A 16,140-nucleotide genomic window follows, 5' to 3' on the forward strand; every position below is an offset into this window, starting at 1 on the left:
GTGCAGTACTTAATGTACCACGTCAATGCATGATCTTGTATAGAAGTAACCAACTGCACTTTCTTCATATGATCATCTATAATATTCTGTTTTGTCCACATGGCCTTCGCAACGAACCAAAACTAGTCTAGGTCCTCATTTCCCAAGCCCTTGAAAACCGGTAATTTCATCTTATTCGACATATTGAATGGTGATGGTGGTGTGGGAAAAGGTGTATGATGTGGAGGTGAAGGTGGAGGTGGTGTGGATGGATGAGGTATTCGTGGAAACCCTTGCCTTATTAACTGGAGAGCACTCTGCGGTGAAGCCTATGCTACTCCCTCTTCATCACTTAGAGGAGGCTCGATCAGTGGGGTATATTCAAGGCCTATTCTCCCTATATCCCTGAAGATATTTCCACTTCGCATAGCTCCAAACATCAATGTAATGGCCTCACCCGCTTTTCATACAAGAGCATCTTAATCCAAGTATTCAAAGATCTTAAATACTTACCTCATGGTCCCTTGAAGAAGCGTCGTTCTGCTTCGTTGTAGTTGAATGAGCTATCGACTACAAATTCTATCATGAATCCTCCTAGGACTTCATCAAGCTAGTGATCTACAGCGCATGCGAGATTATCTTCAGAAGCTTCCAACCTCCGCACTAGCTCCATGGTCCACACTATTGGGCTGTCAAGCCTCCACCTTCCTTGTTCGTCTACCAATTTATCAATCCACTCGTATAGTTCGATTGGGAAGTTGAAAAGGAAGATCTCATGTATTTCTGTGGACAAATATTTGTCCAACCACTGTTCCTTCGTCAGGCGCAGATTTCTATTTTCTTCGCCGCAAATTCATGGATCTTTCCCCACTCCTCAATTTCTTTCTTGGTCGGATTCTAGTGTTGCAACATTACACATCTCTTTATGCAGATTCCGGTCCTAGCAATAGAACCATTTGTTGGATTAGTGGGTCCTGACCCAGGTGCAGAGTTAGTTGTGCCAAACAAATCCCTACACTACTTTCCCTTTCGGCATCAACCCATGGAGCCTGGACTGAGATCTCTCCCAAAGCAGTATGGGGGGATGCTGGAACCAAGTTTCCACACCTAGAGATCAGTGTAATGTCATTTTATTCCCTAACTCTTCCTTCACGCAGATTGATAAGCCTTTAAGGCTTATCAATGTAACTTCTTTAATCATCCTCCAAAACTCCGCGAAGGTCTTCGACTATCTTCCATGGACCCTAAATCAACGAATCCACTATTTATGTGCATCAAAGATTACTTATAACCCAGTAATTACTTAGATCAGCTTAAGTGTTTGATAACTTTAACATACAACAAGATAATATTCGCATAAATAGTTAAAAATAATTGCATTCATATAACAATATAAGTCATGTAAAGTCGTGCATCAATACATCATTACTTCATAAACCCATTATAACATAAGGCATATTCATATAAATAGAAGTAAAGAGATAAACAAAATTATTTCTACAACAATCTTCTTTACTAATACTCAATTCTTTTTACAGACTCAAGACTTCCCTGCACACTCAGCTGCAAGGGTCCCAACACTCAGCTAGGGACTCTACTCTAGGCCTCTATGCACACAACTGTAGAGCCTTTCTTTCTATTCTTCTCTGCTAACTCTTTAGACTTATCTTATAGACAAAACCTCATTACTTTTCCTTAGACATCCTAAGACACACTTATTTATACAATCACATGGTTTGCAGACCATGGGTAGGTCTTCAAAATTCAACTCAACTTACATAAAATAAGGGTAAAACCCTTTATGAAACTTTAACTATCTACATTCTCTACGACCACAACTTATGAATACTTTACGTCTTTATACAATAAAATGTGGGCTTTTGCCCCAAAACTTAGGCTTTTTCCCCAAAATTGACCCTAGGGGACCCCATCCCAACACTTTTAATTTCTAGATAGCCATGGTGGGATGGGTTTTGTTCATTTGGTTAAGCTTTGGTTTGTCAGATGGTTTTGCAACAAGGTGAGGTGGTCTCAGGAAAATTATCAAGGGCCTAGGAATGCATTGACTAGTAATGATGGGATTGTAATAAAGCATGAGGGTGGAGATGAGAAAATTCCTGAAGGTATTGGTGAATAAATCTGGAGGCATCCAAGCTTATTTAGGGCCTAGTGATCCCTTAACCAATTTTGGCAAGATTGTGGTAAAGCCTGGTACTGTATGTTTCTTGTTTGGGCCTGGGAGTCCCTTGACTAGTAATGGAAGGACTACGGTAAAGCCTAGGTGTGTAGGTGCTTGTATCGGACCTAGGAGTCCCTTAACTAGTTTTGGTGAGATTGTGGTAAATCTTGAGAAATCCACAGTTGTTTTGTTGTGATTCCCACATTCATGCTTGGAATATGGCACATGGGTGATTGGATAAAATAAGGAATTGGTTCTACTCAATCTATGGTCGGATGGTATGTGGAAGTCCCTGACTTGGTTGGATTTGCATATGTTAATAAGAGCTCTTTTGCCTCTTATATTTCCTGATTATATATACTTGTTATTATGTGGCTTTGATCGTTTTTCTATAATTTTTACTATTTTGGTTATATGATGGTTATAAGCATGGTATTATGACATAGTTTAGTTATGGCTCTCATCATGTTTTGATTGGTAAATGAATCGTTAAGGAATATATGACCTAATTGGTGATAATGCAGCTATGGTGAGAGGGCATCATACCTTCTTGATGATTCTCAGATAAGTATGTGAAACCTATGTTCAGATATGTAATTATGACCCGTAGACTACATGTTCACAATGTGTTTGATGAATTGTCTATCATGGATAGGCTTGGTTAGGTCAAGTTCTTGACAAAGTTTTGCATTAATGGATTTGTCCTTGTGTCATTCATTATTAAGGAAATTTCTATCAAATTTTGGGTGGAGGTATGGATCCTAGCATCGAAAAAGTAGCCCATATCTCAGGGTCACATGCATAAAAATGGGTAATTTAGAGTGTAGTCACTGAGAGGAAAGGTTATCGATGTGTCTAGAGGCTTACAGTCACTGGATTTCCTTGTTATGCAAGCAACTAGGAGTTCAAGTTAGTGCAAAAGCAAGTTAACTTAGGGTTTGGGCACCTGGGATGGTTGTCTAGCTCCCAAGGGTCCTGTAGCTACTAAGGGAGGTTAGTAATGTTTCAGGTTGTTGATTCCACTTCATTAACTACAACTAGAAGGTTGAGTCACCCCATATTAACTCTTCATCACATATTTACCCTAGTGGACTGGTGAACTTGGGTAAGTGTGGGAGGAGGGTGTTACATTGGTAGATGTGCTTAATGCATGGTTTACCCCACAACGTTTCTAATTTATTCATTCCTCTACAACACAAATTGAAGATTGCCTGGTTCATATGGAATCTTGGTGTACAAATTTTTCAGTGACAAGTGATCAACATTAGCAACAACTTGCCTTGGTTACAGGTGAGTGTGATCAACTATGCATAGATAAATCCCAATTAGAGAAAAATTTATCAAAATTAAGTACCAAATTTCATTCTATGTGGCCAACTGTTGTTGTGTTTTTTGATGAAAAATCTAATGACCTTGTCACCTATTCTCCTGCGAAATGTTGTGTGTTTGCTGAAGTAGCTTGTTTGAAATTAGTTTCACACAATCAGGAATTGCAGGCTACTATGAGTAAAATTTCTTGGATAGTTCCAGATCCACCTTCCCAATACCTTGAGTAGGTTGCTTAGAAAAACACTACAACATCGTTAGTCAAAGAGACTTTTCCTTAGCTTATGCATGAATCTTAGGATATATTCAGGTAGGTTTATGACTGGAGTGGTGTTCTTGCCAAGAACAATCAACCTGCCGATTTGCTTTAGGAGACTGTCAAACAACTCTTTGTGCAAGCTAGGAGAACTTCAGATTTGGAGCAGAAGAAATAACTCTTGGCCTAGGAATATACTCTTGATGCTAAGATTAATTAGATAGAGGATGCCTCGTAGGTCACCAAGCAAGTTCTCCGCTAACTTCATCCAGATGCGCAACACCACTTCATCACTTTAAGCACTCTCACTGCCAATGTTGATGAACAATTTTAGGAGCTCATTTAGTCCCAACCCAATAAATTTACTACAAAGATCACTACACAATTTGTTGGATGAGTTTGTGTAATATTGGATGCATGGAATGTTGATGTTTCATCTTATATTATTTTTAAGGATAATGTGATGAAGACATTGCTAGAGTTGGATCCTTCATTTGAAGGAGAAACAATTGTAAATAGTGAAGTACAAGGAAATCAAGAGCCAGATACGCTAGCAGTGCATTGACTCGAGGGAGAGTCAATATATTGTGTTTAGGCATATTGGTTCCTTTGTTTTGGGAAAAATATAGCAAATAAAAGTTGTAGAAGATAAACAGATAAATCCATTGGAAGCAGGTAACCAGAAATTTAAATGCGATAGAGAATTAAAACATTGGTACTTGCAATACTGGAAAACAAGGAATTGCACCCACGTAAATAGGAAAGTGGGCCTAGTTTTGAAGGAATCAACAAGAAAAAGGGAAATTGATCCATGATTTGGTTAAAGAGGACCAATTCAAGGACGATATAAGGCAACCCTCGCGAAGACCAGATAAAGTGAGCAAGCCTATAAAGGAAGGCATAGAGGGATGAATCAAAAAAGACTTTCCATATACTGAGCTTTGGCTCTATGTGTTTATTTCTAGTTGTTGTAAAACTATTCATTTGTGTAGAGGTTCTAATCTATGTGCTGACAAATGCAGTGTAATATTTTATTTTGGAAGGTCCCATAGATCTATTCAATATACAATGTAATGGATAACAATCTTAATACAAAGGGAGTTTGGGAATTTTTGTGTCGTTTATTTAATAAATATGTAGCCCCCTTTTAAAATTTCTTGTTTATTTTATTATGACTGAAGTCTCTTGTTATTCTATGATGAATTCATGTCTCAGCCATAGTATAGTTGTGTGGATAATAATGGGTTAATGGAACAAATAATCTTCTAACTCTAATCTAGACCCCTTAATCATTTTAATGGGCCTGGCTCACCTCGAGTGAGACACTCCTTTGAAAAAAGGGAGTGACAATGTCGGTGAAAATATAGACTAGGATGACCTCTTTTATTGGCAACTTAGGTAGAACCCTAGGTCACTATGACTTCAAAGTTTTCTACCAATAAGAGACATAGGGAGATAGAGATGTAGATGGAAGGGGGGAGGGGGAAGAAGAGAGAGATAGAGGGGGATATAGATATATATGAAGAGAGAGAGTATGTGTATGGGGGGTGAGATAAAGAGAAAAAGAAGGGGAGATGGAGATAGATATTGATATAGATGGAAGGGGGAGAGAAAGGGAATAAAATTTATTGCAATAGATGCATTTATTTCAATGTACAGATGCTGATTTCTAATCCAATTTGATTCATTGCATTAGATGCATTGATTTCGGTGTAGATGTTGATTTATAATTTTATTTCATTGCTTGCATTAGAAGCATTAATTTCATTAAAGATGTTAATTTATAATCTTGTTTGATTGAGATTGAATTATATGCATTGATTTCAATGTAAATGTTGATTCATAATCCTATTTGATTTCTAGCACTAAATGCATTGATTTCAATGTAGATGTAGATTTCTAATCCTATTTGATTGCTTGCAACATTAGATGCATTGATTTCAGAGTAGATCTTGATTTCTAATCATATTTGATTAGAAATCATTAGATGCATTTATTTTAGCATAGATGTTGATTTGTCATACTATTTGAGTGCTTGCATTATATGCATTGATTTCAATGAAGATGTTGAATTCTAATTTGATGTGACTAGATATATGGTGTACATTAATTTCAAGGTAATTAGTTTAACATTGTGCAATGATTTTAGTGTAAGCACAAAAAATTATTGATAACATGCATTCTGAATAAGCTTTTGTAGATAACTTTAAACAAAATAAAATCGAATAAAACTTGTATTTTTAACTTTTACATCTCCACATATTTTAAAATTGAATATAACTTATTTCAATCATATTTGAGTTTTTAAAAATTGAATAAAACTTATTTCAATAATAAGGAATTGATTGAAATACTTGGATAACTACTTGTAAATTTAGGAAAATTGATAACATTATATAAAATTATAGAAATGTTATCATATATTTTTTTGACATATGTATTAAATTTCAATACAATTGACTTATATCATCTTATGACTAAGCTCTTGTAGATAATCTCAAAATAAATAATGTTGAATAAAACCTATTTGTTGTTTACATGACATGTTTTAAAATTGAATAAAACTTATTTCAATTGACAAGCTAATATGAAGCATGATTATAATTCTTTCCATGTTCAATATTAAATTGATACATGATATATTTTAGTTCATTTTAAGTATCAAAGTGACTTGCATCATAACTTAATATTGTACTTATTTTCTTAGTCTATGAAATTGGAAATCAAAATTGTTATATTTTACTAATAAAAGTTATAGTATATAGATTTTTTTTTAAATTAGCGAAATAATTTTAATAGATCCATAAACTTAAAAAATTAATGAGCATCCATAAACAAGATTAATACAAATCCATAAATTGAAATAGTGAATACATGTATCAATAAACTATCCATATGAAAATATATACAAATTACAAATATCACATGAACATCCATAAACTGAAATAATAAGCATCCATAAACTAAAATAATGTCCATGTACATCCATAAACTATCCATGTATGAAAATATACAAAGTGTTATCACTGGAAAAATTTCAAAGGAAAAGGGTAAGGTAAAAGTTAATTGATCCTAGACATACTCATGTTGATCTTGGTCGTGTTCATGCAATATACATTTGATACAATTCTTAGTTTGAGCAAACAAGCCCATGGTGATCAGAGATTAGAAATCTTCATCAAATTCAAGCGAGGAAGCTCCTCAATTAAGCAAGGTATTTTCTTCCACGTTGATTTATCTAAAGTGATTTCAAAGGAGAATGTGTCCAAAGAAAGGGAGATATCATAAGAGCTGAAACAGGACTTAGCCCTAGGGCTAAGGAAACATCATCACAGCTGTATAAAAATGACAGAGGTAAGGCAGTCATCTCTCAACAAGAGGAATGTAGTTTTGAAGAGTTGAAGAGAAAGTTGAATTTGGAAAATTTTGAAATTGCCAAACTAAGAAAAATCTCAAGGAAAACATGCAACCAAGGAAGCTCATTTCAAAAAATGGAGGCTCTGTGGTCAGTTGTCATGCTCAATACTTCACCTGCAATAAAGGAAGCAAGATACAGCGGGAAAGGTTTCCTTAACTAAGGAAAATCACGCAGCAAGTAAGGTTAAGTCCTTAAATTTTGATGATTTACCTTTTTAAATTTTTTCCTTGAAGAATGATGCCTTTGCATTCAGTTTTGAACAACTTTAGGACATATGGAAAGGCCATTTCAAGCAAAGGAAAGATCAAGAGTTGAATTTTTGGCCTCAAGCTGTGTTTTTAGAATTACACAGCAGTTTCGTAGCGCGCTACGAAACTGCTGTAGCTGCATATTATGACTTGATGGGCCGGTTTTTGAGAGACAAAAAGCAAATATTTGTGAAGAAGGATTTCTGAAAGGGAGTATTTACAAGGTTTAAACATCCAGCAAGGGCAAAACAAGTAGCAGAAGGTCGAAGACAAGAATAAAAAAGAAACTCTAGAAAAGAGGAACTTTGTCTCCTAGTTTCTACCAGTCAACTTCTAGAAGCGTTTCTGAGCAGTGGAAAACTACTCTCTGAAAAGTGAAAGAGGTTTTTATTCCTAAGATACTAAAGTGAAAAAACCTCTTTCACTTTCTTCAAATTGATTATGAGCTGGGAGAAAAGGGTGACCAAAGTTGTGCTACAAAACTGCTGTAGGTGCAATTTTTCATCTCCCGTTTGACAACTGTTTTTCAAAGACTTATTTTGGGCGGTAGGAACGATGTTTCAAAAAACCAAGAGAGGTTTTTGTTCAGCATCGATTGATTCAAAAATAATCCTTCAGTTTCCTCAAATTCATTATGAACTGGGAGAAACGGGTGACCAAAGTTGCGCTACAAAACTGTTGTAGGTGCAGTTTTTCAAAAAATCAAATTTCCTGTTTTACACGTCTTCTTCAAGGATCGATTTTGGGTAGCTGGAGTAGTGTTTCAAAAAAAAAAAAGAGATTTTTGTTCAGAATGGATTGTTTTACAAAAACCTCTTTCAGTTTTTCCAAATACATTTTGTACGAGAATTTATGAGCTCTGTCCCAAGACCTATTTTTCAGCCAGAACAGAGCAAGGGACAGTCTCCTAGTTTCTAGGAACAGCAAAAGGATGAGTCATCAAGGGCCAGTTGGAAGGTTATGGGCTTCATCAAATTCGACTTCATGGAGTCTTAGGTGTCAAAGAATGTTTTAAATGTTTAGATAAGGTTGTTTTAGTCATAATAAGGAGTTACACTCCTAGTTGTATTAGGTCACTAGCACTCCTAGTTAACAGCTAGTTCTAATTAATGGTTTGTTTTATGGTTAGAATAGGTGTCACTGATGGAAAATTCGAATTCTCTTGATGAGGGATGATGGAATCCTAATTGTAAATGCTTTATATAGAGAAAGAGGTCGAATTAGCAAAGGGTTGGAGACTTTTTGGCTCAGCTGCTGCTCTATGTGCAGACTATGTATATTTTTAACCTAATGCAGATTTCTACTTAGACAACTCAAGATTCATGAAGAGTTCTTGTATGTTCTTGTTATGATGGCATCTTCCAATACTTACATTGCAGTGGTGTTTACTTATGATACTCAGAATTCATCACTGATGCTCTGACTTCCTTCATAGATAAACTTACTATGTTTCACTGTTTTGTATTGTCATTTCTACACTCGAACTCTATAATCCCTTGACTTCCATGCTAGGTAGAATGCTTTGGCTTCACTACTCAGGATTCATGAAGGATTTCTTATATTCAGAATGTGTGTTGTCTTTTCCTTAGTTTTGTTTACAGTTGCATAGGTGTACAATCACTCAGAATTCACTGATTGTGCTCTGACTTCCTGTGTGCACTTATGAGCTGTGGTTCCATATGTGTGTTGTGTTCTAAATATTCAAATGCCGAATGCCCTGACTTCATGTTAAGCTGATCTTGTTGTGGTACTGAAACATACTTTGACTCCATAGCCCAATGGTATCCAACCTTCATCTTTCAACCTATAAACATATACAATTACAAACCATAGAGTTAGCCATCTATTCATATCTTTAATCTAAATCATTAACCCTTTGAGAGAGCCCTCTCAGGCTGAGGAGGCTAAGCCTTAGTCTAAAGATTGGTTTGAAATAGTTACTTGAAGTCTTCCTGGTTTGCAGCCTTCCAGAGCTTGATTTTGAGATAACATTTTGGTGCGTCTGCCGGGAGCCTGAAGATTACTCATTCCCGAAATTATGAAGCTGAACTTCTGAAGGTAGCAGGAGCTCAGAAGGTTTTTGAGGCTGCAAATCTACCTTGGCGACTCCATTGTTGAAGAATTCGAAATTCATAGATTCATGGTGATTCCACTGGAGTTATGAAGGACCCAGATGCTACCATTCTTAGTTCAAGGTATGCATGCATAGATTTTTCAGGAATTCATGGTTTCCCAAATCATTTTCCCAAGGATGCGTATTTTCTAAGGAATGGTCCAAAATTCAATGGAGAAGATTTGAGTTTAACTTTGAAGCATATATCAGATTTTTGTGATTTTACAGAGCTTCTTAGAGTTAAACATGAGGATGTTTGCATTATGTTGTTCTATGATTCATTTCAAGGGAAATGTAAACAGTGGATTGAAAGCTTCCCTACCAAATCCATTAAGTCATTTGAAGACTTTTGGCTTATGTTTTTGGAGGAATGGATAGATAGATCAGATGTGGTGGCAAACTCTCCTTCAATTCAAGGTTTCAAACAATGGAATGATGATCATATTAATGAAGAAATAGATGAAAGTTTTTCTTTGTCCTTGTCTTCTTATCTAAAATCATTTGACTGCAAGGCAGAGGATAAGATGAAATTTTTGGATGAATTTGCCAAAGACATTGAGAAAGACATTGAAGGTTTACAAGGTCAAATTCAGGCATATAGTTTTCATAATCATGATCATTATTTTCAGAAGCTTTCTATAGCAGAACACAAGGAGAGAGTGTTGCTTCCTTTCTCTTTCACGATTGAGGAACTGTACACTGTTGTTGAAGATCAGTTTGCACAACCAGAAAATTACGAGAACCATCAAGCTGATTATGTATTCTGGGATCCTATAGCTGACTACATGGAAGAGTTTTACTCTCCAGTGTTTCAGTTTTTCTATGAAGATCAGAGGCAATTTCAGTGGCAGCGGTCATCACAATATCATATTGGCGCTGAACTCCGATGCAGTCAAAGAAATCAAACATCAGATAAGACAAATGATTGGCTACATTGGAAATTTCACATTGATTGAGCTGAAAGAAGTTTGAATTGTTAGGGTAGGTAGGTAGGAAAATGCAAATAAGCTCAAGGTTGACTGAGCATTTTTTTTAGTAGATGTAGATTTCTTTCTCCTACAGTGATCATCAAGCTTAAGCCCGAGGTGAAGGCCCAAGAAGCTTGAAGAAGATGTTTGTCAAATAAATTTTTGTTCATCATAAGAGGATAAGGCACTGGAACTGCAGGTTCTTAGTGTACCACAAGGGCACACTATCCCAAGTGGAGCCACTGTTATCACTGGAAAAATTTCAAAGGAAAAGGGTAAGGTAAAAGTTAATTGATCCTAGACATACTCATGTTGATCTTGGTCGTGTTCATGCAATATACATTTGATACAATTCTTAGTTTGATCAAACAAGCCCATGGTTATCAGAGATTAGAAATCTTCATCAAATTCAAGCAAGGAAGCTCCTCAATTAAGCAAGGTATTTTCTTCCACGTTGATTTATCTAAAGTGATTTCAAAGGAGAATGTGTCCAAAGAAAGGGAGATATCATAAGAGCTGAAACAGGACTTAGCCCTAGGGCTAAGGAAACATCATCACAGCTGTATAAAAATGACAGAGGTAAGGCAGTCATCTCTCAACAAGAGGAATGTAGTTTTGAAGAGTTGAAGAGAAAGTTGAATTTGGAAAATTTTGAAATTGCCAAACTAAGAAAAATCTCAAGGAAAACATGCAACCAACGAAGCTCATTTCAAAAAATGGAGGCCCTGTGGTCAGTTTTCATGCTCAATACTTCACCTACAATAAAGGAAGCAAGATACAGAGGGAAAGGTTTCCTTAACTAAGGAAAATCACGCAGCAAGTAAGGTTAAGTCCTTAAATTTTGATGATTTACCTTTTTAAATTTTTTCCTTGAAGAATGATGCCTTTGCATTCAGTTTTGAACAACTTTAGGACATATGGAAAGGCCATTTCAATCAAAGGAAAGATCAAGAGTTGAATTTTTGGCCTCAAGCTGTGTTTTTAGAATTACACAGCAGTTTCGTAGCGCGCTATGAAACTGCTGTAGCTGCATATTATGACTTGATGGGCCAGTTTTTGAGAGACAAAAAGCAAATATTTGTGAAGAAGGATTTCCGAAAGGGAGTATTTACAAGGTTTAAACATCCAGCAAGGGCAAAACAAGTAGCAGAAGGTCGAAGACAAGAATAAAAAAGAAACTCTAGAAAAGAGGAACTTTGTCTCCTAGTTTCTACCAGTCAACTTCTAGAAGAGTTTCTGAGCAGTGGAAAACTACTCTCTGAAAAGTGAAAGAGGTTTTCATTCCTAAGATACTAAAGTGAAAAAACCTCTTTCACTTTCTTCAAATTGATTATGATCTGGGAGAAAAGGGTGACCAAAGTTGCGCTATGAAACTGCTGTAGGTGCAGTTTTTCATCTCCCGTTTGACAACTGTTTTTCAAAGACTTATTTTGGGCGGTAGGAACGATGTTTCAAAAAAAAAAGAGAGGTTTTTTTTCAGCATCGATTGATTCAAAAAAGCCTCCTTCCGTTTCCTCAAATTCATTATGAGCTGGGAGAAACGGGTGACCAAAGTTGCGCTACAAAACTGCTGTAGGTGCAGTTTTTCAAAAAATCAAATTTCCTGTTTTACACGTCTTCTTCAAGGATCGATTCTGGGTAGCTGGAGTAGTGTTTCAAAAAACCAAAAGAGGTTTTTGTTCAGCATGGATTGGTTTACAAAAACCTCTTTCATTTTTTCCAAATACATTTTGTACGAGAAGTTATGAGCTCTGTCCCAAGACCTATTTTTCAGCCAGAACAGAGCAAGGGACAGTCTCCTAGTTTCTAGGAACAACAAAAGGATGAGTCATCAAGGGCCAGCTGGAAGGTTATGGGCTTCATCAAATTCGACTTCATGGAGTCTTAGGTGTCAAAGAATGTTTTAAATGTTTAGATAAGGTTTTTTTAGTCATAATAAGGAGTTACACTCCTAGTTGTATTAGGTCACTAGCACTCCTAGTTAACAGCTAGTTCTAATTAATGGTTTGTTTTATGGTTAGAATAGGTGTCACTGATGGAAAATTCGAATTCTCTTGATGAGGGTTGATGGAATCCTAATTGTAAATGCTTTATATAGAGCAAGAGGTCGAATTAGCAAAGGGTTGGAGACTTTTTGGCTCAGTTGCTGCTCTATGTTCAGACTGTGTATATTTTTAACCTAATGCAGATTTCTACTTAGACAACTCAAGATTCATGAAGAGTTCTTGTATGTTCTTGTTATGATGGCATCTTCCAATACTTACATTGCAGTGGTGTTTACTTATGATACTCAGAATTCATCACTGATGCTCTGACTTCCTTCATAGATAAACTTACTGTGTTTCATTGTTTTGTATTGTCATTTCTACACTCGAACTCTATAATCCCTTGACTTCCATGCTAGGTAGAATGCTTTGGCTTCACTACTCAAGATTCATGAAGGATTTCTTATATTCAGAATGTGTGTTGTCCTTTCCTTAGTTTTGTTTACAGTTGCATAGGTGTACAATCACTCAGAATTCACTGATTGTGCTCTGACTTCCTGTGTGCACTTATGAGCTGTGGTTCCATATGTGTGTTGTGTTCTGAATATTCAAATGCTGAATGCCCTGACTTCATGTTAAGTTGATCTTGTTGTGGTACTAAAACATACTTTGACTCCATAGCCCAATGGTAGCCAGCCTTCATCTGTCAACCTATAAACATATACAATTACAAACCATAGAGTTAGCCATCTATTCATATCTTTAATCTAAATCATTAACCCTTTGAGAGAGCCCTCTCAGGCTGAGGAGGCTAAGCCTTAGTCTAAAGATTGGTTTGAAATAGTTACTTGAAGTCTTCCTGGTTTGCAGCCTTCCAGAGCTTGATTTTGAGATAACACAAAGTATGTGTCACATGTGAATGTGCCATATGAAATGATCATGAAAATATACAAACTATCCACACTAAGTACCACTAGAACTCCTATGTGAGTTCTGTTGCGCAAATTAAGTGTCCATAAATTGGTACTACAATATAACACATTCAAATTAAAACAAATTATATCATTATTTGTACAAAATAAACAATATGGAAATAATGTCTTTGAACCACATTTTTAATTACATATACATGAATCTACTAACCTTAGTCGAGTCCAAATACAAGTTAGATAGGACCTGCATCACCAATGCCTCTAAACCCAACATCACACTCATGTGGCCACATAACAATGACATCAACATCACTCTATATGGGCTTGTGTACACAATGGAAATGATAAATAATAATTAGTATACAAATTAATTATCATATATGTGTAACTTAAAAAAAAATTGTTGAAAACCTACAAATAAAAAAGTTTACCTCAACTACTAGTCCATGTGGTTGTACATAGTGACTCTCCTCCACATTAGTGAAAATATGAGGTGGAGGAGAATCCATGGAAACATGCTCTGGTTGAGGATGGCCTAACCGATCAACTTCCCTCTTAGATGACCTCATAAGTTCATTAATGTAGTTGGGTTGTGTCCACATGTTATCATGAACTTATTAATATAAATGAAATCTAATATAAACTAGAAATTAATATAAATAATTATGCATAATTTGACAATAAGATTCAAAAGTTTCATTTATATATGTACCTAGTTTGTGTCATGCAGGCCATGAATCCTCCAAGGCTCATGAATGACATCATGATACATACATGTATATGTTAAAAGCTGGTCAATGGGTAAACTCATGAGAAATGCATCATCATATAAGGACACTGGCGAGTCACGAGGCAATGGTGGTGGTCTCCTAATCTATCCATCCAATGTAACATTCGCACTGGTCAATAACATCTGCATGTTATCTGCAATAGTCTCCTTAGTCTCAGCACCGAGCTGAGAGAACTCGTCTAGGTATGTTCGTAATACCAAGCTTTGAGACGATAGTATAGAGAATCTCGGAGGTTGTGGTACATGTCCAGTGTCCCTACGAGCCCCCTCATTCTCATAGGTACATCCCAAGATAGGTCCATAATAATGAGATCTAGTATTAGTGTAATCTGACCTCATATGTAACACAAACTCTTCATACAAATGCTTGAAAAATAAATGGCAACCTAGTCATGGTGGGGGAACTGGCCCCAAGCTCCAATAAATCTATCATACATAAAAGGGGTTGCATCAACATTCCTAAAATATTTCAATGGAATCAGACCTCTATGCCTAGTAGGGCAATCCATAGGAATCTCAAGCAACTCCCCATGAACATTAATGTTCTTGGTAGCCTCTTTCACCATTTCCCAAGTATGTGGGCCTCTATCCTCATGCCTCCTAATCCTTTGTATGGATTGTAGGAGGTTTCTTTGTGGGACCGACCTCCAATATGTCTCGATAAACCTATTGATGTTATATAGCATCTAAGACAAACTACGAAGAGTCAGTGAATTGGTAGGGATGTTACATATCTCTTGTGTGATCTACGTATGACGGGTCATAACATCCTCCAATGTGATATGAGTTGTAGCATCATCCCATGGAGGGATCAATGTTTCACTATGATCACCAGCTTCAGCCTCCTAAGGGTCTGCAATCATAAACATAATTTAACATATATAATTACAAAACTAGAAGCATAATATCATATACATTAATTTCAAACACATCAGTTGAAGATAATTTAAAAATTAAAGATAATTTCAAGACATAAACACATAAAGTTTAAAGAGGATTTGAAAATGTAGGAGGTGTACCTAAAATAGGTGAAGGTCTGATAGAGGTAGCATGATCATCAATAGAGACAAAAATATTTCCTTTGACACTGTGAATGGTGTCAGAGGCAGGATCTATGAGTGGAACGTGCACTCTAGGTGGTATATGTGATCTATCACGAGCCTGACCACGTATAACAAAACCTCTTGCATTGTGATTGCCTGTAGTTGGGGCACGTATACGCGATGCATCAACATATTACATATAATATATATAAACTAATCCAAGAAAAAAATGTTGACTAAAGTATTACATATAATACAAAACTATTACATATAATACATATAAATTAATCCAAGAAAAAAATGTTGACTTAGAATGAATGTTGACAAAAAATCCATTTCTAAACAGAAGCAGAATAATCTATCCTAAAGTCCTAAACTTTAGAGTCCATTTTTTGATGTTTTATCAACCAAAGTATTGAGTTCATTGTGAACAAAATCAAAAGAAGTGATTAAATCTACCTTCACACTTTTTCCCGTTTCTAGATAATTCCTTTTATTCATAGAGCATAAAGATGTAAATATATGTGTAAAATTTTGAAATAAACCTATTTACAAAACTAATAAAATTTCATGCCAACCAAATATTCAAATAGAGTTTAATTTCTTAATGTTTGACTTTGACACATAACATGTACTAGGTGCAAGAACATGCAGACTGTTTCTTGTACAACACACTACATAATGAAACACTATGGTACAAATTAGAAAAGAGTCTAAATGGTTTTATTCACTAAACCAAATGCACTTTTCATGATGGATTTAATGTATCTACCAATGATGCATTGTTAAACATGAACTTATATATATAGTCATATAATTGTATATAGTCATATGTTAAATGATATATATAGATATATATGTGTGTGTACTATGTTATAAATAATATATATAAAACTATAATAT

This window comes from Pinus tabuliformis, chromosome 6 (assembly GCF_031772625.1).
Source record: "Pinus tabuliformis cultivar Carrire ecotype Pingquan chromosome 6, CPIR1, whole genome shotgun sequence".
NCBI lineage: Eukaryota > Viridiplantae > Streptophyta > Pinopsida > Pinales > Pinaceae > Pinus > Pinus tabuliformis.